This window comes from Cetorhinus maximus, chromosome 19 (assembly GCF_964194155.1).
Source record: "Cetorhinus maximus chromosome 19, sCetMax3.hap1.1, whole genome shotgun sequence".
Classification (NCBI taxonomy): domain Eukaryota; kingdom Metazoa; phylum Chordata; class Chondrichthyes; order Lamniformes; family Cetorhinidae; genus Cetorhinus; species Cetorhinus maximus.
The window spans coordinates 56,066,973-56,088,333 of NC_135897.1; the positions used below are offsets into that span (position 1 = coordinate 56,066,973).

General features: G+C 45.4%; 1 long non-coding RNA gene across 1 annotated transcript in view; it reads left to right on the forward strand.

The window, feature by feature from the left end:
• Window positions 1-5,963, forward strand: part of LOC144693815 (uncharacterized) — a 61,607-nt gene extending 55,644 nt beyond the window's left edge. The window contains exon 3 of the long non-coding RNA XR_013579603.1: window positions 473-5,963. This is a non-coding gene — a long non-coding RNA (uncharacterized LOC144693815). The remainder of the gene's footprint in view (window positions 1-472) is intronic.
• The last annotated feature ends 15,398 nt before the right edge of the window (window positions 5,964-21,361 follow it).

Consider the following 21,361-nt stretch of genomic DNA (forward strand, 5'->3'; position numbering starts at 1 on the left):
TTGTTCATTGTGAAGTGAGTAACTTTTGTCTCCCTATCTAAAACAAGGATGCTCCTTGGTTATATCTATGTATAGAATTAATGTCTGGCATTGCATTTTAATTCATGTCATGATCTGTCTGCTCTGCTTGCAATCCATGGTGGTCCTCGCTAACGTACTTTCCTATCTCCATCAGCTCCTACCTCCATAGCCTTCGACATCCCTAACAACTTACTGACGTGCCACACACATTCTTGTGCCTCTCCCTTTGCCTCACAATTAGCAACCTTTCCTGTTGTGGAGTTCCTACCGTATATCCCTCCACCTCCCCCTCCTCTATTAAGGCCTTCCTTAAAACTCCCTTCTTTCACCAAGCTCTTGTTATCACTCCTAATATCTTACTTTTTGGATCAGCATCCATTTTTGATTTGATTTGAATGCCCAGTATGTCTGTCTGTGTAATGCACCCCAAAAGTGTGCGTGTATACTGCAGATGCCATTTTGGACACCAAACGCCACTCTTAAGCCTGGATTTTCGCCATCGAGGTGGGAAGATCAAGTCAGGAAATCTCTCAACCCGGCAGACCGGTTTTCATGGAACTGACTCCCGCACGCACAATTTTCAGTTGGGATGTGGTGACACGATCAAGTCTGTCCTGCCATTCTGAAGGCAGTTTAGAAGTGGCCATGGATGAGTATCAAGGCAGGATGGTTAGAACGCTATTCACGGTTCTCTGCCCAGTTCTATAAAAAGCTGTTAGGCCCTCTAGCCCTCACCCCCTCACCCCACCGCCCACCCCGTGCCCCCTCATACACCCATGCCACTTTCATGACACCTCATACCCCCATACCATCTCCATGCCCCTCATCCCCCATGTCGGTTCCATAACCACTCACCTAGCATCCACTATAGTCAGACCACAGAAGCCAAAAGTAGATGAATAAGAAAACTTAAAACAATCTAAAAGTGCTCTCACGTGCACTGAAAACACTCTCATTCATGAAATTCATTCAAAAATGTTAAATTCATCAAGTGGTCAATCTTGTGCTTAAAGAAAAGGTACTAACATTCACTAACCACATAAAATAGATCTAATCCTTTAATAGCCTCTTAAAACTGTCAATCAAAATGTGAACTCAGCTCCCCGGCTAAGAGAATTGGTTTTGGGCTTTTGAAGTGTTGAACTCAAGTATTCATAATGAGCTTATCTGTAATGTCAATAATGAAGTCTATTGAAACTGCAGGAACTGATAGCGAATGTTTATTTTTCTAAATTACACCAGATGGCCTGTCAATCAGTATACTTCAACAGTGGGTGTTTGCTTTTTACACTAACTGACAGCTGCAATCTGTTTTGCTTTATCTTTAAAGGGCTGGGAATTTAAATAACTTTTCATTATGACACTTAAATAGACATTATCTGCCCTTCACGAGCATTTATACCCCCTCTATAAATTCATGGTTCTCACACAGTGGGTTAAGGCCCTTGCAATAGGGAAAATGGGGTTTGTTTGAACTCGGCACTAATATCAAATGCTCTTGCTGAGTTTGGTTTCCCGCCTGTGTGATTCATGGCCTGCCCCCTTCTCTCTTCTGACAAAAATGTGATCTGTTGGAAATAGGGATAGGACTTCTGATTTCGGGACCTACCCATTTTTTTTAAAGGCCTCTGGAGTCAGCCCAACTCTGTGAAAATCTGACGCTTCAGTGTCTAAACAATGGGCACCACTGATCTGAATACTTTACCCAACATTGCTGGTTGTTCAACCAATCTAAATGATAGTTTATCATTATAACTGTTAATACTTTTTGGGACTATAAACAAAGGTGCTTATTTCCCTATTGCATTGCCTTTTCATATGTCCCTCCTAAATATTACAAAGTGGGCTGCTGAATACTTTATGCATAAATCTGCCATGAACTTTTCCTTAGTGAGGGTTTATATTGTAAATTCCTAAGCACTACATACAGTTGCTGTTCCGTCTTGTGTTCGGGATCTAGGGTTTCCCTGTTACCCTAAGAATGCTACCATAGACTGTTATTCATAAACAGCATTCTTGTTTATTTACAGATCTATGTACATCTCAGTACTCTACATGAGGCCGTACTTCTGCTTTCCATCAGCTCCCAGTCACATAATCATGTGACATTGCACCATAGTTACATCAGTAGTTACATTAGTGTCAGGTGCTCCTGAAGTTAACCCTTTACAGCTGCAATCTGCAGAGGCTCTCATTGAACCACATTAGTTGGTCTGGGTTGCCTTAAATAAGTGAATGCCAGACCCAAATATAAAAGTTGTGTGTCCTACCAAAGGCAATTTTGAATGATTTCATGAAGGATCTCATCAGGCATACACATTTCAAAACTTACTACCTGTCTACCACAACTGATGATATTTGGAAGCTGTGATAGATTATAATTCATCAGTGTCCCAGATCCTGTAATTCTAGGCCAAAATATAACTTCACATGGCCCACATGTCAATTGTGGCTTCAAAATAGTGAGCAACCCCTTGAGCCATTTTAATTTTCAAATATTATTTAAAAACCTTTCTGTAAAGCAAACAGTATTTTTTGTGATAATAAATACAGAAGTTTCATTCATTTCCTTAGAATTTTTAATTCAATCAAGGAAGTGGTCAAAATATTCCCAGTGGTATAATAGTTGCCAGTTTCATTCACTGTTATGGTATGGTAAACAGAGAGTGAACAATTATTGTTCGAGCTTATATTTTTCAAATCCTCACTATGTATTTGGTTTATATAATCACAAAGGGAAAATGTATTATATTTTTATTGTAACTTATGTTAACTGATTTTGACTGACATTATTCAAAGAGGGAAAACACTTTCATTCTTGCTGTACATTTAAACAATAGCTTAATCTGATAAGTTCTATTCATGCTCAGCTTTCAAGGGTCAAACTGAGACTCAGTGATAAGAAAACACCTTTGTGGTTATGATAAGTGCAGAGAACCTCAAAGGGCGAGTACACCCATGGGTTATTGGCAGCTTGCCAATTGGTGGGGAGGATTTGGTGTCGCTGACACCTAACCATGCACTCCTTAAAGGAGAGGTACACTTAGCTTTTACTTAACTGAATCAGTGTTACACTGTGCAAACAGCAGGTAGAGCAAGTCCTGCAACTGCCATTTCCCACAAGACAATTCTCAGTCATTGTCGCTGCACAGAAGATGGCTGCACTTCCAAACATTAACCCTGTTTCCCAAACAACTATAGCAATCAATACAGCCAAGAAACGGCTTCCAGAGCCATTAGCAGCCTAAAATGGATAACCAGAGACTTGCCCTAATGGAGCTGAGGATTTCTTTAAATAACACAGTGGGCAGAATTTTACATTCCGCGCGCAGGTGCATGCTCGAACCAATCGGGAGTAAAATAGCACGTGATATTTTGGTCGACGGGCATGACCGGGTGTCGGGCCCATGCCCGCCATTAATTAACAGGCCTCTTAAGACCATTCAGAAGCCAATTGACGGCGATTTTTCATTGCTCATGCGATTTTGCGCTCGTCGCACGGGCAAAACGGGCAGGCAGGCAGCCCATAATTTCAAAAACCTCATCCAAGGGCAGGATAAAAAGGGTCAGCAGCATTGCCAGTGTGAGTAGTGAGGAGTTTTGGAGATAGTTTGCTGCTGGTTGCTTATTGGTACTTGGCAGCTTCATCTCTGTTCGGGGCTTCATTGTTAGCATTTCCAGGCTTCATTTCGGGACTCCTTGGTGTCTCCAAAGGCCCCCGGAGGATTCAGACCATGTGGACCCTTCCAGTATCAGACAGCCTTCTGTTACCCTGGTAATGGGGATTGTGTTCTCTGCTGGCGGCACCTCCTCTGAGGAGAAAGAGAGGGGCAGAAGGGAGGGGAGGCCACATGCAGCTTCCAAGGAAGGGACCTGTGGAAGGAGAGCCACAGACACAGGGGTACAGGGCCAGCAGGAAGTCCAAGGCAGAAGGGGCTGCAGAAGGTGCCACTATCCTGCTGCCAGGATTTACATGCGGCGATGCAGCTACCTCAACATGTCCGAGATGCAATGCCAAAGGAGGCCCCACCTCTCAAGGGAGACGGTGACCTCCATTTGTCAGATGATCGGGCCTGTGATCAGTTCTGATTGTGGGGTGGACACCCATGCCAGTGGCTCTGAAGGTCACAGTAGCCCTCAACTTCTATGTCTCCGGCTCCTTCCAGGGCTCAGTTGGGGATTTTTGAGGAGTCTGCCAATCAGCTGTTCATAGTTGTGTCAAGCTGGTGACAGAAGCTCTGTTCAGGCAGGTTCTGACCTTTATTCTTTACCGTACGGACAAGGCCAGCCAGGCTGAGCAAGCCAGAGGCGTTGCAGCAATTGCTGGGTTTTCTTGCAACCGGGGTACAATCGACTGCACACATGTGGCCATCAAGGCGCCAGCGGGTCAGCCGGGTGTCTTCGTCAACAGGAAGGGATTCCACTCCATAAACATGTAGATAGTGTGTGACCACAGGATGCAGATTCTGCAAGTCTGTTCAAGATACCCTGGCAGCTCCCATGACGCTTACACCCTGAGACACTTCCAGGTGTCGAGGCTCTTCAGTGCTCCAGCCCGACTGGATGGATGGCTGCTGAGTGACAAGGGCTATCTGTTGAAAAGGTGGCTCATGATGCCTCTATGCCACCCAAGATCAGAGGCAAAGCAGCATTACAATATGAGTCATGCCTCCCCAAGGGCTGTGGTGATAAAGAGGAACATAGGTCTTCTCAAGATTCTCTTCCGATGCCTGGACCATTCGGGGGTGCACTGCAATAACCCCCAGGTGTCGCTGATGTGGTTTGTTATGAAATAGAGATATTTAGTTATGTTATATTTGTATTTGCGGGTGTCAGGAATGAATTTTAGCTTTAAAGTTTAATTTTAATTTGTATTTTTCTATTTCTGTGTTAAGAGAGGTCAAATGGAGTTTTAGTTTCACTTTAAAAGTCTGCTTGCATTTCTAATGAGAAGTTTACGATCCCTATATAGTAAAAGAACAGACACAAGAGTAGAAAGAATAGTGCTGTTGCCTACCAATGGGGGCCAGATTGGCAGGTTCCTCCAACAGACATACACACAGAACAAGAAAGACAGCAGTTTGATTTGGAAGCTGTTGGAGTTCAGCAGGGTTTTGAGTTGCTGCCAGGAGAGAAAGGAGCAAAGGGGCCAGATAGAAGTCCCAAGCTAAAGAAAAAACCCAAAAATCCAAGGGAGTGGAAGAGGAGAATGTCCAAAGAAGACCTTGTAGTCAAAGGAAGGACAGAAACCTGGGAAAAAGTTCTGTTAAGTGAAGTTAAGAGTGAGGGACAGAGAGAAAGGCTCCAAGCTTCAGATTTAAAAAGACAAAAGCTGCAGAAAGCAGATTTAAAGTGAGAACAGCTTGCAAGAAGCAAGAAGGTTCAATGAGACAACTGAAGGCCTGTAATTCTTTGCTATGGGCATGTGAAGTAGTGGCGTACTGTTAAGGCTCAGTTGGTGAGAGAAAGAGCATGTAAGACAGCTTGAATGCGTGTGGTGACCCATGGAAGAGGAACATCAAAAGGAGAGTTTGAAACCCTGGAGGTGAGCCTTTGCGGATGGCGCCTGTGAGAAACATCAATTTGAGAGAAAATTCCAAAGCAAGGTCTTGGAGAGTGAAGGTTGGAAACCCTCATGTGAAGGATGGAATTCAGTGAGTCAGGTTGGCTCACAGTGTGACAAGTGTCTGGGGGAAGTTGAGAAGAGATCCATAGCATCAGGTTGAGGGGGCATCTGTCACTTGATTTCAGAGTGTGGTGTGTCTGACCACAGGGTGCCATAGATTTACATGGACTGGGTACTTACTGTATACATTAAAGTATAAGATAGCTTTTGTAACTTGTGTTATCCTTACAAATCTGTATAAAACTGTAAAGGTATAGTTGTGGGTGTTGGAGTGTTTGTCTTCTCTTGTTAAATAAATGTTTAATCCTTTTGTAAAAAGTTCATCAGCTGACTCCTGTGACTCTGTTCAGTAGCTACTCTCCATGTATCTAAACAAATAAATAAAATATAGGAGCTATCAAGCTGGGTTCTACCCTGGGATCAGGCTTGTCCAGGGGTAACCTCAGCTGGGGATCATAAAATGGTTGCATGCTGCACTCTCCACAATCTGGCACTGGTAAGGGGGCACCCACTGGAGGAAGGGGATCTTGACGCAGCTACACAGGCCACAGTGATGAATCCAGTGGTGAGTCACAAGAGGAGCATGGTGAGGGGAATGCTGAGGGCATGGAGGCAGACCTTGGTAACCTCCAGGAAGGCAGGGACACCTTGATCCAACGTTCTTTCAGCTAGGCTACCAAAGATCAGCTTCAACCTCATGCCAGGGCTGCCGCCTCCATCCCAGATGTCTGAAAGGAACTTTTCATTTACGTCAAAGTCCACTCAGTGCTTGTGCAATAAAGTCTCAAGCCACTCAAGTCTAGCTTTACATATTGGCATATCCTGCATCACATTAAATAAAAAAGATGAAGCATACTCAGGCGATTACGATAAAAGAAAATTTATCTCATGTTGACATTCATAACAAATTAACAGAACCTTCTCTGGTCTTCAACACCAGATCAGCTAAAATAAACAAAATATTGCGCAACAGAGGGTCACCCGTGACCAGTCCCTCTTGTGCTCATGGTGCCTTAAACTTACGTTTGTGAGTGCTACATGTAGGTTCTCCCCCCTCGCTGGCACCAGCATTGGAGACAGCCTGCTGACTCTGCTGTCTTGTTGGCCTTGATAACCTTAGCAGTCATCCTCTGGCCAGTGGAGCCTGTGCTGGCCCCGCCTGAGAGGGAGTGGCCAGTACCAAGGCTGGCATCTCCCCGTTGCCGCAGCCTCATCAGGTCCCAGAGTCACTGGCAGAGAGGCGGAGGAGCTGCTGCCGTCATCCAGAGCACCCCGATAGGAGCCTGCCAAGACGACAGGCAGCTCGAGCGCAAATGCGAGGTTGCTGTGGACCTCACTGCACACCATTGATGGACGGGCATACTGGGTGTCTCATCCATCTCCCACACGGACACTTACAACCTGAGGTCATTGCCTGTCAGAGGGCTTGCAGGTCCGAGCGCAACCCAGGGAGCCCTGATTCTGTTCCTGGAGCTGCCTCTCCATGAGAATCGCTCAATGGATGAGGCAGTGTGCTCAGTCATGAGGGTCAACGCAGTGCTCATGGTCTGCATGAGCTCCTCCATAACGGAGACCATGGCATGCAAAACCTTATGGATCTCAGTCAGATCCTCCCGGACATCTCGCTGGACATCCAGCATCTACCGCCTAATGGACAACTCCAGAGGCTCATCATCTGCCTTCAACTGAGCACTGTCCTGGTCTCCAGCAGTCCTCCGACTGTCTGCGTCCTGGGTACTTTGTGCCTCTGCCTGCACCTCAAGCGAGTGTGAAGTGCCCTCACCGCTGTGCAGCAACACTCTAGCCGAAGATCTAACGCCCACCAAGGTTCTGGTATCTGGGCTGGTGCCTGGCTCAGAGAGCAGGTGTGATGCAGGTGCTTCTGAAGCCTGGCAGGCCTCTGGCACAGGGATGGGTCTTTGGGGTCCTGCGATTGGGTGCGTGGTGGCAAACCTAAGGGAGAACGACATGTCATTAGTTTTTTAAGTCATCACGCTGTCACTCTACATGCCAGGCACCCTGTGAGACAATGGAGATCTGCATCATGGTGCCATCGTCTTTCAATGATCAATGGGAAATGCAGTTTGGAGGCTCCCATCAATGATGAGACTACACAAGAATGTTTGCAGCATCTGAAACTCTCACCCCTGTGCACTGCACTCTTACCTTCGTCTGACACTCCAGCCTCTCTGTGGCTAGTTGACCGAGGTATGTGGTGCCGCTCCAGCTCCAAGGCATCCTGCTCGTATCAGGAAAGAATTAGGAAGTTAGCTGGGCCTCCGCCAGACCACGACCTTTCAATGTTGTTATGGGATGTCTTCTTCTGAAAGGACAGAGGAGCATTGATTAGTCCCCTCTCTACCTGCAGCGTCATTGCAGCCTGGCCAACCCCAGTTGAGGAACACCTCCCAGGGCACATCCGAGTCATGGCCCTCGAGCTGCAAGGCACTCAGTCCAAGCAGCCAAGGCTCACCCCCTTGGCCAGCTCCGGCATCATTGACAATTGGCACACAGACTCTAGTGCTCCTGAGCTCCACGGGGAGGACAGCCAGACCTTAACAATTCAATATACTGATCCATGCCAACATGGTACTCACCCTTCCTGAGCGCAGCAGGTTGTTAAACCTCTTGCGGCACTAGACCCAGGTGCACCGCACCATATCATGGCTGCTGACCAGTGCTGCCACCTCCTCCCAAGCTCTCTTCATTAGGTGCGGTGGCCTGCTCCTTCCAACCCCGGAGACGAGGGTGTCTCTTCTGGCAGCCATTTCCTCCAGGAGGACCGTGAGGTGCTCATTAGTAAACCTGGGGGCTGGGTGCCTACCTGAACTGCCCTCCTGCCTGGATTCTCCATAATTTCTACTGGCCTGCTCACAACACTAGAGTTTTCCTCATCGCCAGCAGCCTTCCAGGACCTGACTATGCTGGTTTTAAACCGGCCGTTAGGTCGCCATTGGACCCGGCGGCCGACAGGCCCCCACCCGCGCCTGACACTTGCCGACCAGTGAAGAGTTGTGTTTCATGCCGACTGTGCCTTAACTGGCCTGCCAGTGTGAAATCATTGTCGGGAGCCGATTGGCGGTGGTGGGCCTTCTCCTGGCCGCTCCCGGGCCTGGCCATCGGGCCCATCCAGCGACCTCAACATTCTGCATCGTGTTACAGACTGGGGAGAGATTGTAGGATGATTCCCCATTTTTCCACCTCTCAACTGACCACAGATAGACGTGTTTGTTTTGAGAGGGAAAGAGTATTTTAACCCCTTGAGTGCTGTGACTCTCAAGAACAGGCAAAAAAAGGTTTTCACGTAAGTTTAAAAAAAGGAAGACTAAGGCTCTGATTTTCACCACAATGGAGAGCCTCACCCTCTCCGTCGTTGCAAAAACCCTGGAAATGGCCAAAAAAATCACAAGTCACACCCCTGAACCTTGCATTTCCCACCTTCGTGGGGGCGGGACTGGAATCAGGCTTGGTCCAGCACATAAGCATTTCATGGATGCAGCTGGCCATTTAAATCACCAGCTGTCTCCTCTTGAAGTGGGATTTTGGAAGAACAGGAGTGTGGAATCCGGGGTGTGCAAATTAGAACCGGTAAGAGGAGGCCTGAGCTTGGTGAATTCTTCTGGATAGCCAGGGTACCCCTTTGGAAAGGTAAGTTACCCCTATGGATAGGTTTCTGGGACACATTTGGGAGAGTAAGGCAGTCTTTGGAATTGTTAATAGTGAACATGATTATCCACTTTTTACGTACAGACTCATTGGAACTGTCAAGCTGTAAAGGAAATATCCAACTGCCAAGGAAATGTCCAACTGTCAAGGAAATATTAAGGAGCTACCTAGCTGTCAAATTTGTCAAAGCTATCCAGGAAGTGATTAAGCTGTCAAATCTCTTAAAGCTACCCAGGAAGTGTCAAACCTGTCAAAACTGTCAAAGCTATCAAGAAATTGTCAAACCTGTCATATCTGTCAACGTACACAAGAAGTGTCCAACCTGTAAAATTTACCTAGAAAGTGTCAAAACTGCCAAGGAACCGCTCAAGGATACTAAGCCAGTTGGAATGGAAGGAATAAGGGAAAAGGGTGGTGGGGGCATGGGTTGGCATGAGTGGCACTAAATTGGCATAGGGGATATGGGAGCAATGGAGGTGGATTGAGTGGCATTAAGTTGGCATAAAGGTGTGAGGGGCCATGGGGGTTGGTAGAGGGTAACTAAGTTGGCATAGGTGTATGGGGACATGAGGGTGTGTGGGGGACATGGGTTGGCATGGATGGAGCATAGGCAGTGTGTGGGGGAATGAGGGGATGAGGGATTGAGAGCTGGAGGGGTGTTTTTGTTTTATTATTTTCTATTTATTTCAGCATAGTGCCAGGGCACAGAGGTTGGCCTTGTGCCCAGCCCGCCGCTGTGCCCAGCAGCCTGCGGACTCATTGTGGGGTTGCCCACCCCAATTCCTGTTTTAGCACCCCCGTTCCCCCACTCCACTTTCCCGACCAAAAAATCCCACCTCCAGGTGCCGGGAGGCCATTTTTAAAGGTTAGGTTCGCTGAGCTGGAAAATCTCCCGACTCACTGAACCCGACTCAGGGATGAAAGCCTGGCCTAAATATTTATTTCTCAACACCCAAATGCATTCACAACAGCACCCACTCTCTCTCTCACTATCTTTTACACATGCACACACAAGCACACACAAGTGCACTTAGGCTTTATAAGAAGTCCAAAAAGTCACTGTTATACTTGGATCTTTCAAGATGGAAGCACGGGACGTTGTAGGCCTGATGATTCCCTTTTGATTCACTGAAAAAATTGAGTTTTGAAGTTTCTGGCAATGAATTTGCAGCGGCTTGCTACTTGCAGCAGCAGGTTTCTGGTCTTGCTCCAGTTGAGGGACAGTTGAGCCCCTGCAATGAAGATCTGGCTTGGTTCTTCAAACTGGTAGGTGAAAGGTTAGTCCCATTTCTCTCCCTGTTTGTGGATTCTAGGCCAGGTCCTTTCTTTGCTGAGCAGGACCCCTCTCCTCTGAGTCTCTTTGTCTCCCTGACTGACTGACATGGGTCTGCTCTCAAAAATGTGGGTTAATAAATGTTCTTTATCACAAGCTAATTTCCATCAGGTGACCGTAGTCTCTGTTTTTGCTTTTTCCACACAAGTGGTCCCCGACAACTTAAGCATTGACACACGTAGTGTTTGTGTTTCAGCTATTTGCATCTCCTTGTGAAATTCAATGGGTTCTCCTCACCCTCATTCTGTGAGATTCCGTTCTGCAGCCAAAAAGTCTGCCGGGCAATTGTGCAATAGTTTCTGCAGGTATTTGGACAATAGCAGTCATTAAATCCACAGGAAATATCTGTTGCATTTTAATGCTTTCAATGGAATGTCCCAAAATGTCATTTGCCTTTCCTTGACTGTGTTAGTTGACCAGACAAGCAGGTTAACTTCCAGCCTGCTTGAAGTTTCATGTACATTGGCAGACAAGAGGGAGGCAACCGGACTCTTGAGTCCGTCACGTTTCAATGCAGGTTGTCCATTCTCCATTTTGTGTTTAAAGGTAAAGTGCCCATTTTCCATAGATCTGCCAGTAGAAATGCATGGACACCAGATGCAAGGACGTGATGACAGTTGCAACCTTTGTTAGTACCCAGAATTAATGAAAGTGGTTCTGAATCAGTGAATCTGGTGCCCCCACCACTACCCCCCCCCACCCCCCACCCACCCACCCCCAACCACTCCATTCCATGGTTAATTTTTGGGAATAGCTCCTTAGGGAAACATATGAGCTTTATCTTAGCATTTTGATAATGGCCCATGCTCTCATGCTCTTCAGGTCACAGCCCTTCACAACTAAGTGTTGCCCAATCCAATCTGGCAGCTGGCTAGGGAGATCGGTCACAGGTTATCACATCTTGCAAGTTATCTCCCTAATGGCTATTTTATTCCAAAAAAGAAGCAAAACCAAATTGAATTTCTCTCCCAGAGAATTCAACAGCATTTGCATATCTGCATTTAATATTTCAAGAAATATGAGATCACTTCTTTTGAATTTCACATATAAATACAAGCAAACCACATAGTAATGGAAAATCAGCATAGGATAGATGGGGCCCCTCCGAAGATGTGAATAATTCCAGTTAGTTCAGTGCTGTTCACTCAGCTGCCAAAATAAAGCATATTATTTAAGTAAAAAAAACTATCGCTCACCAAAATTAATTTTAGAGCACAATTTATCTTAAAGGCATATAACTTGGCACTACTTAAGGGACAATGAAGCATTGAGCACCATAGACAAGCTATGGAATGCATTCTGTTCGGCCTCAGTGGGGCCATTGAGTTTACCTGTCAACCACAACTTCGCCTTGGGTGCAGTTTCAGATCAAAGATTAATGCAATAAGAGCACTTTTTAGGTCATGGGCTTTCCATTGGCTTTAAGATCCTCTATTTTAAGAATAAATGCTCTAACGTCCGAACAGATAATTAAAACTGCCTAAGATTAGGATAAAATTAAATGCCTTAATCTTTTAACAATTAAGGGAAAGGTTCTGGAAAAGATGTGGGGCGCGTTCTTCCAGTCCCGCCAAAGACAACAGAGATTTGAATGGCTCGTTGCATCTGTTACGGGGAAACAAGCCACGGCGGGGCTAGAAAATCAGGGCTGTGGACTAGGACAAAATAGTTTTTAAAAAAGTGAAATATAAAACTAAAATTGATCGGCATGTAAAGAGAGTAAGAGGTAAACGGGGCAATTAGACAAAAGCAGGAGATGTGTACTAATTGTTACTTTCAGCACTCGTGTTTTAGTAGCTTCAAGTCAATACTACGGTATTAAAACTGCTCCTAGTATTTTAATTTTATTATTGTTATAAAATTGCTGGGAATGTTTAAGACAAGCAAAGGTTTGGTGGGCCCAATGGGGCCAGAGAACCCACCCAAAGCCAATGCAGGAGGAATTTTCAGGTTTAGGCCTCATCAGCATAATTTGGATGAGATGCCTACCCACACCAGCTGCCAGGGGAAATCCTGGGGAATATAGCAAAGGTCAGCAGTAAATGCTGGTGGGGGTTGGCGGGAATGTACTGGTTTTGAGTGGAGGAGTGGTGCAGGAGTGATCAGTGGTGGGCCATAACCATAGTATTTTTGTGAGGCCTAGAGGAACATTCCTATTTCTCATGGCACCACAAGAATTTATCTCCACCCACAAAGAATATGCCAGGATAGTTTTAGATTGGCTTCCAGCCGTTCTTTTACAAACTGTTAACTGAGCTGCTCGCCTCCAGGTACAAATGGGCAAAATGGCCATTGTGCATGCTCTGCTTATTTGTAACTGAACATTGCAAAGACAACCTCTTCTCCTCACTCTCTCCTCTCTATCTCACTCTTTCTACTTTTTTCTTCTCTTTCTTTTCTAGCAGCCACCCTTTCTCCCCTCCTTACTCTCTTTCTGCCTATTTTTCTTTCTCCCTCTTCTCTTTTCCTCTTTATTTCTCGTTCCTATCTTCACTCAGGGAATTATTGTTTATTGCGTTGTGAAACCATGATTTATATCAAAAAATAATTTATGAATTTACTGGCTGGAAATCCTAACTGATTTTTCTTAAGAAGAGACCAAAGCAACATTACAGTGACCTGAATCACAGTCAAAGATGACTGCACGTTTGCATCACTGTACTTTCTGCATTTCAACTCTATTGAAATGGAGACAACTTGTTAGCAAAGCCACACCAGGAACAATGGCCTTGAAAGAGGATAAATGGGGACCATCTCTCACCTCATTGGCAAAGCATCTGGATAATCACCTGAGTACTCAACTGGGTGGAGACAAACCATTAAACATAATCACTTAGACAATGCGGCCCTGGCTGAGAGAAGAATTCCCAGTGATGATCGAATCAAGGTAACTAGAATACATCCGCCAAGACCATATTTGGGTCACTGGACAATTGGAGAAAGAAGTTCATGTGACAAGCCAGCCTTTTGTGTGTTTAAGCACCTATAAGCTGCAGAACAGGACAAGCAACTGTAACACTGATGGAGCAAGACCTTGAGTGGGCTCCTTCCCTCTCTCTCTGTCACCCAACTTGCAAGCTGAACCCTATCTGCTGACTTTGACTATCCAGGTGCCGCAGACAGAAATTTTAAAAAGAACTGAACGCTGAGCAGCTGCCTCCAGAAGAACACATGTATCATCCGTCTACAGCTTTAAATCACTTTGACGCTGAAATCAGCAGGACCAGTGAGTTCACCCTGAAGCTAGTTGGGTCACCAACTTTCAAGAGCCGTATACTCATTACCTTATCTGGACTCTAATTTACAAAATCTATTCTCCCTGCTCTATAATCTATCTGCGTGTATGTGACCTGCGAGCCTGTGAAAGTCGGTGCACGTTTTAAAATGTTTTTACTTAGACCAGGTTAAGTACAATAAAAACTACCTTCTTTACTTTTAAAAACAAAAAAAAACCTGATTGTGTCTTTTATGGTCACAACACATAAACAGTTAAACACTCATGGAATTGGCAAAAGATATCCTTTTTTAAAAAAACTGTTGTGTTCAAATGAGGAGAGGGAAAAGAGGGGAGCCATTTGACCCCTCCTCTCCTGATCGTAGCAATTATCCTTTGTCTCTCTCTTTTCCAGCCCCTTTCCACCCAATACTTCCCTCTCTTCTTTCTTCCACATCTCATATCTCCTCCCAGCCTTCTCCTCTCTTCCCTTTTCCACCCCCCATCCTTCTTTTCTTCTCTCTTTCCCTCTCTGTTCTTCTCCTCTCCATTTTGCCATTCCCATCCTTCCCCCATCCATCCTTCCCATCTCTACACTTCCTTTTTCTCCTATTTTTGTTCTCTTCTTGCTAAAATAAAGTGCCAAAGGGATTTTTTAAAATATTGCTGTAGGAGATATTTTTGTCTCACTCCTGATCCATGTAAACTCTAATTCTATCTTTTACATGAGTTGAATGTCCATCCAATTAGCACGCAATATATATACCATTTATGTATCTTATACATAAAATACATTTACACAATTAAGGACTGATTGTTAACCCATCCCTCAATGGGAAGGGTGCAAATGAGGGTGAGATCTTAAGATGGCAGAGGGTGGGCTAGCACCATGATCCCAATAATGTGTTCCAGGCCACCATTATTTTAACCTGTGTACATTCAGACACAGGAAATTACCCATGTGCCAGAAGTGCAAGGCCCTAGTTGAAATAGTTGTGCTTTGATGCCATAGAGTTGTATATATTATTTTAGCTGTGGGCCCAAATAAGGTTCACACAGTGCGATCCCTGGCGGCAGAAATAATCCTGGCCACAGGAACCCCAGGAAAATGATTTATAATAATGTTTTTAAAGGTTCACTGTGTGTTAGGAGGAGTAGCAGTGTTCCTCTTGCCCCCATCCCTGCATCTCCCCACCCTCTGGAGTCCAATTCAGATGGTCCACGGTGAGGTAATTATGGTCTCACAGGTAGACCAGAAATTTGATGGATTAAACCCAGCTAAGTCTTGGGCAGTCTTCCCTTGTCTGAATGACCACAGGTTAAAATAATGGCAGCCTGGAACACATTATTGGGGTCATGGTGCTAATACAAATCTCTGATTGTTGGCATCATTCCCACTGGCTTCGGATGGGAGTCAGAATTGGGGCATGTAAATGAGTCCTGGGGTTTTGAAATCTCCTCAGCCTCACACTCCAGGGAGCTGGGTGGCTTGTCTCCAACTTCATCCCCTTGATTTCAGCTTTGAGCTCAAATCAGACTTGAGGGTTTTTGCGTCAATTTTTAACAAAAAATCTGGAAAGTGCTGAGTTTTCACTTTTTCCCTGTGCGTGAGCTAACAAATCGGAATTCTGTTCTCAATGTCCCTTGGTACTCATTATAATTTTCTCAGATTAGTTATATCCAGTGTTTATTTGTCCAAATCTTTGTGAAAGTTTATCCAAAGGCAGTAATAATTATACTTGAATTGCAAAACTGTTTCAGCAGTTTGAACATAAGAGATGAACTGAGTGTAAAACTTGGTCCCGAATCTTGAGCTCATCAGGCACATGTAATCACGGGCCCGGAAGTGGACGCGAAATGCGCTTCAGGCCACAATCGGCCCCAGACACCATTTCACATTGGCTGGCCAATTAATGTGCAGCCAGCATGAAACGTGCACTGAGAAAGGCTCGTGCTGCCGGGGGTGGTGGTGGTGGGGGGGGTGACGGGAAGAGGGCTGGCGCTGAGAAAAGTGAGGCTGTGAGCGGGCACTTCTAACGAGCTCCCTGAAGGCAGACAGCAGCTGCGGAGCTGCCTCAGGGACCTGCGGACCTGTACAAATTAAATGAGAAGAAGAAAATGCATCAAACTGTGTCTTTGCAGCACATTCAAACACCTGACAGAACTCAAAGAGCCTCAGTCACCATGCATCCTCTTTCATTACATTTCACCCTGGACAATTCATCCCGCGCTGGATCGAGGTTGTAGCAAAACATGAAACCCACCAGGCCGACTGACCCATCTGCCAACCGTAAAAGTGGACGGGCCACGTAAAATTGCTTTCAATTGATTCCTGAATGGGCTTAATTGCCCGCTTCCAACTGCCATGCACGCCCGCCGAGCAAAATATCGCGCATGTGCATAATGATGTCAGGACACGCACCCGATGTCATCTCCCATGATTTCATGCTCTGCCGGGCCGGAGGTGTGACTGCTCAAACGTCGTAAAATTCTGGCCTTGAATTTTAAGGGTAGTGAAATTGGAGTCCTTTAGAGCAGAAATTTTAGTGGTGTGATTCATCTGCCTTATGTACTTGTGGGACAACTTCATGCTCACAATCTACAAATTTAAAGACCGTTGATGGGACATTGTTGTTAATTCGTTTTAATTCGTTCATGGGATTTGGGTGTTTTTGGCTAGACCAAAATTTGTTGCCCATCCCTAACTGCCCTTGAGGACGTTGTAGTGAGCCACCTTCTTGAACCGCTGGAGTCCACATGGTGTAGGTACACCCACAATGCTGTTAGAGAGGGAATTCCAGGATTTTGACCCAGAGACATGGAGGAACAGCGATATAGCTCCAAGTCAGGATGGTGTGTAGCTTGGAGGGGAATTTACAGGCTGTGGTGTTCCCATGCATCTGTTGCCCTTGTGATAAAAGTTCTGGGTTTGGAAGGTGCTGTCTAAGGAACTTTTTGTGAGTTGCTGCAGTGCATCTTGCAGATGGCACACACTGCTGGCCCTGTGCATCGGTGGTGCAGGGAATGAATGCATAAGATGGTTCATGGGGTGCCAGTCAGGTGGGCTGCTTTGTCCTGGATGGTGTTGAGCTTCTTGATTGCTGTTGGAGCTGCACTCATCCAGGTAAATGGAGAGTATTCCATTTTACTCCTGATTTGTGGCTTGTAGATGGTGGACAGGCTTTGGGGAGTCAGGTGGTGAGTTACTCACTGCAGAATTCCCAGCCTCTGACCTGCTCTTGTAGCCACAGTATTTACATGGTTTGTCCAGTTCAGTTTCTGGTTAATGATAACCCCCAGAATGTCAAGGGTCGATGGTTAGATTCTCTCTTTTTGGAGATGGCCATCATCTGGCACTTGTGTGCTTGAATGTTATTTGCCACTTATCAGCCCAGGTCTGAATATTATCCAGGTCTTGCTGTATATGGCCACAGATTGCTTCAGTATATGAGGAGTCACGAATGATGTTGAGCATTATGCAATCATCAGCAAACATCCCTACTTCCTGACCTTATGATGGAGGGAAGGTCATAGATGAAGCAGTTGAAGATGGTTGGGCCTAGCACATTGCCCAGAGGAACTCTTGCAGTGATGTCCTTGGGCTGAGATGATTGACCTTCAACAACCACAGCCATTTTCCTTTGTGCTAGGCATGACACCAACCCGTGGGGAGTTTTCCCTGTGTTTCCTATTGACTTTAATTTTACCAGGGCTCCATTATGCAAGGATATGAAGAATTATATAATGACCTTCCACTGCTACAAATAATAAAAATGGCAATCTAAATAAAAAGTGACCTATCTTGCTTTTACACTAAAATTACTGTTGGACATCAACCGTGTGAAGTTCATATAGAAGGTTTCAACAATTCGTGGGGCCAATTTTCTTATTCCCCTCTGTCCTGGCACCAGGCAGCAGCTCTTGCTAAAACACAGGAGCCTTAGCATTTCTTATCCTAAGCCATTATCATGCCACTAAAGGTACTTCCCACTGTGTGCATTCCTCCAAGACCAAGAGGGTCTAGTGCTGACAAAGAGGAGCACATTTCAATGTAGCTACAGGCTCCTAGGGCTGGATTTTCAGTTGTCCATGAGGTCGTGGTTGGGTGTGGGTGTGCTTTGAAAATAATGCTCTCAATAATGGTCCTATCAGTCTTCCATAGCACTGCAATTTTCACAGGGAAGGTGGAAGTATCTGGGTGGTGTGGGGCGGGGGTCGGGGGTGGGGTGGGGGGGGTGGTTGGTGCTGGGAGCAGCCAGCAACTCACATGAAGTAACTGTTAAGCTTGTTGAAGAGCTTGTTAATGGGCTGGAAAGGGACAGAATGAAATTTGCAAAGGTAAGAAGGGAAGAGTGAATGGTCTGGAGAACGTTAGTGCACAGCTTTTGGGGGAGCAGCAGGGAGTCATTATTTATTGTTGCTGCTGATTTAGTCTTCAAATAAAAGGGCAATTCAAACTGAGGTGCTCATATGTTGGCACACTTGGGCAGAGCAGATGAATTCCTGATAAGTGAGCATGTGGGCACTTAGGTAGACCACGAGGCTGTTGGCCCCCTATTTTCCTGCCTACTCCATTCCGATGGGAAGCCCAGTCATGACTGCCGTTTACCTTTATCAGTCATCCTCCAGAGCCAGTTTCTGCCTCCAGACATCGCATAGCACCACTAATACTCTTACATATAAAAATAAAAATCAATTAAACCTGTCCCCATTTGTACTATCTTGGTGAACCAATTAAGCTAAATTGACAAAACAAGGGGCAAATTAAAAGGCAGCCCCCTTAAAGGGATACTGCAAAAAGAAAGCCAAAAACTAAAAGGAAACTTACAAAATTCAAAATAAATCATGATTAAGGGGGGTCAGTAAAGCACCCCTTTTCCCGGGGTGCCCACGGAACATGAAAGGCATAGCAAAACTAATCAGGCATCGAACACAGTCCAGTCCAATTCGGGCCTTTGCATATCATAGCCTTGCACCATATAATAGCATTGGCAATGCAATCAGTCAGGGCCTGGAAATGATCTGGATCGAAAATTCAGCTGTTAAACTCTGCAGATATGTGATGAGCCTCTGAAATTGGGGCCATCTAGATGATAATGGAGATCAATGACCAGAAGACTACAAGCACCACTAAACATTCTCAGGGAAAGTAATTAATATTTTCTGCTAGGTTATATTTAAAATAATTGAGTTGGCAGATGAAAAATTTTCCAAAAAAATCTCATTAATTTGGTTGATTCTGGTTCTGTTTTCACTGTCAGCCTTTCACAATTGAGATAGGTTGAATTGTGATTTTTAAAACATTTAATTTCAGTCAAGGCATGTGATACAGGTACAGCACCTCAAAACCGGCAACCCCGGCACTGAAGCCACTCGAGATTTCAGATATTGCCAGAATTTGGGTCGGGCAGTTCAGGCCACAGGCAGTTCAGGTCAAGCCAGGTCAGGTGGGGTCAAGGGCCGCTTAGAGCATGGGGTAGAGCGGCATGGGGGAACCCTCCATTACTGGTACCCTATGCCCATTGCAGGCCCTCCCACTGAGATCCTTACATCCCTGCATTTCCCCTCCGTGGGAACCTGTCCAACCCAGCCCCCAAACCCTTCAGCCACTCGCTAGGACCTCTCACAACCCCGCCCTGCCAATTAGCTTCGCATTTGGCTCCACCAACGATTGCCTTTGGGAACTGGATATAGTCCCAGTAGTGCTCACTGGTCCTGATGGCACTACTGGGGCCAGGGAGCTGCTGGCCATTTGGTTGGAGACATGACTTTGTCCCACAATGGGGGTGGATGGCCTGTCTCAAGCTAATTAAATGTCCGGCAGCTGTTAAACAGCTGTAGGCTGAGCTAGCAATGTGGGGTTAGGCTTGACCCCCCCAACTTTTACTCTGGGGGAGCAAAGCCCCCGCCCCCAGCTCATGAATGCATAACACATGCTTAATGAGGCAATGTCATTGCCACGAGTGTTTCTGAATTTCATCGTCATACTGCCATTAAAGATTTTTTCTAACAAAAATGGTGCTGTTGCGAGAGAGAGGTTTTGTGATGTGATACTATAGCAAATAGTGTTCCTGATCGTGCAATAGGGTTTAGATTTTCCCATTCTGCTTACCTCTTGATCTCATCCTTATTCTGGGGAAGTTGTGGATGTCATTAATTATATGATATCCATAAAAAGAGTGGCTTGAAATAAGCAATCAAGAATCATACTACCACGCAGTAATACACACGCATAAAATAATTTTGGAACAAGTGCTTCACATAAGCCAGCTGTTCTTGGGTTTGCTAATTTAGGGTTTCTTTTTGTCTATGGGTTCCCAACTTATGCCATCAAACTGTAAATGCTTTGCTCATCTGACAGCTGCACAATAGACAATAATGAATCAACTTCAAAGGAAATCCAAGATGAGGGCAAAATCTCAGAAGAGGACGAAAGTCAACAGACTAATCAATCTGTTGTTATTACCCACAAGACTGAATCACGCAGAAATATATGGAATTCCAGTAGGCAGACACAAAAATTTGGCAGGCTCAGTGTTGTACTACAGATGGCAAAGGAAATTCTGGTAAAGCAACATTAATCATTATGAGTCCAGGAAAGGGAATAATGAAAATCAGAATTGAATTGAAGTGAAAAGCTGGAAAATGAGAGAGGAACAGTAAGTGAGATAGACACTAATCTGTTTTAATATTGGTATTTTGCCACGAGCTCCTGTAAGATGGGTCACAGAGAGCAAACAGCCACATCAAACTTTGCTTTCTCTTGCCACATTTGGAAGATCAATAGGAAGGTCCATTTTAATTTAACTCCTGGGACAGCAAATGTGCAGTTGTGGCTACAGTGACATGCTTTAACAGTGATGTCATGTTGCCTGACATTGCATGTTTACACTGACCAGACTGCACGCATGGAATGATGGACCTCCACTGTCTAGCTGGTTGACAGAAAGACTGATACATATTAAAAAAGTAAATGTAAGAGAATGGTGGAGTTAGTCCTCTCACACACAATCTGAGCTGCTATATGAAATAGCTGATAAGGGGTGATTTTTTTTCCCCTCTGCATGCACATAAGTGAAAACATCAAGAACACTAAAGAAAACAGTTTGGCCGGGATTTTCTACCCCCGTTCGCAGCGGGCGTTTTCAGTGGCGAGATCGGAGAATCTCATGAAAGGCTCCAGTTGCGTTTCCTGACGACGTATAGCCAGGATGTGATTGTCCCATTCCCCAATCAATGGCAGACGCGTTTCCTGCTGTCAAACATCAGGAAGTCATTTGAAATAAATTTGCATATAATTATTGTGGCCACACACCGGAATCATCCCCTCACATTTAAACCCCACATCGGCGTGATTTACAACTGCCTTTAAAAGGCGCGAATGTGTCGACCCCAATTTCGAGGTGAGTGCACACAACTTTAAGCAGCACTCGCAATGAGCCCAACAGCTCCGCAGATTCAGAGGGGGGCACAGGCAAGTCACCGCAATGGCTTCTTTGTA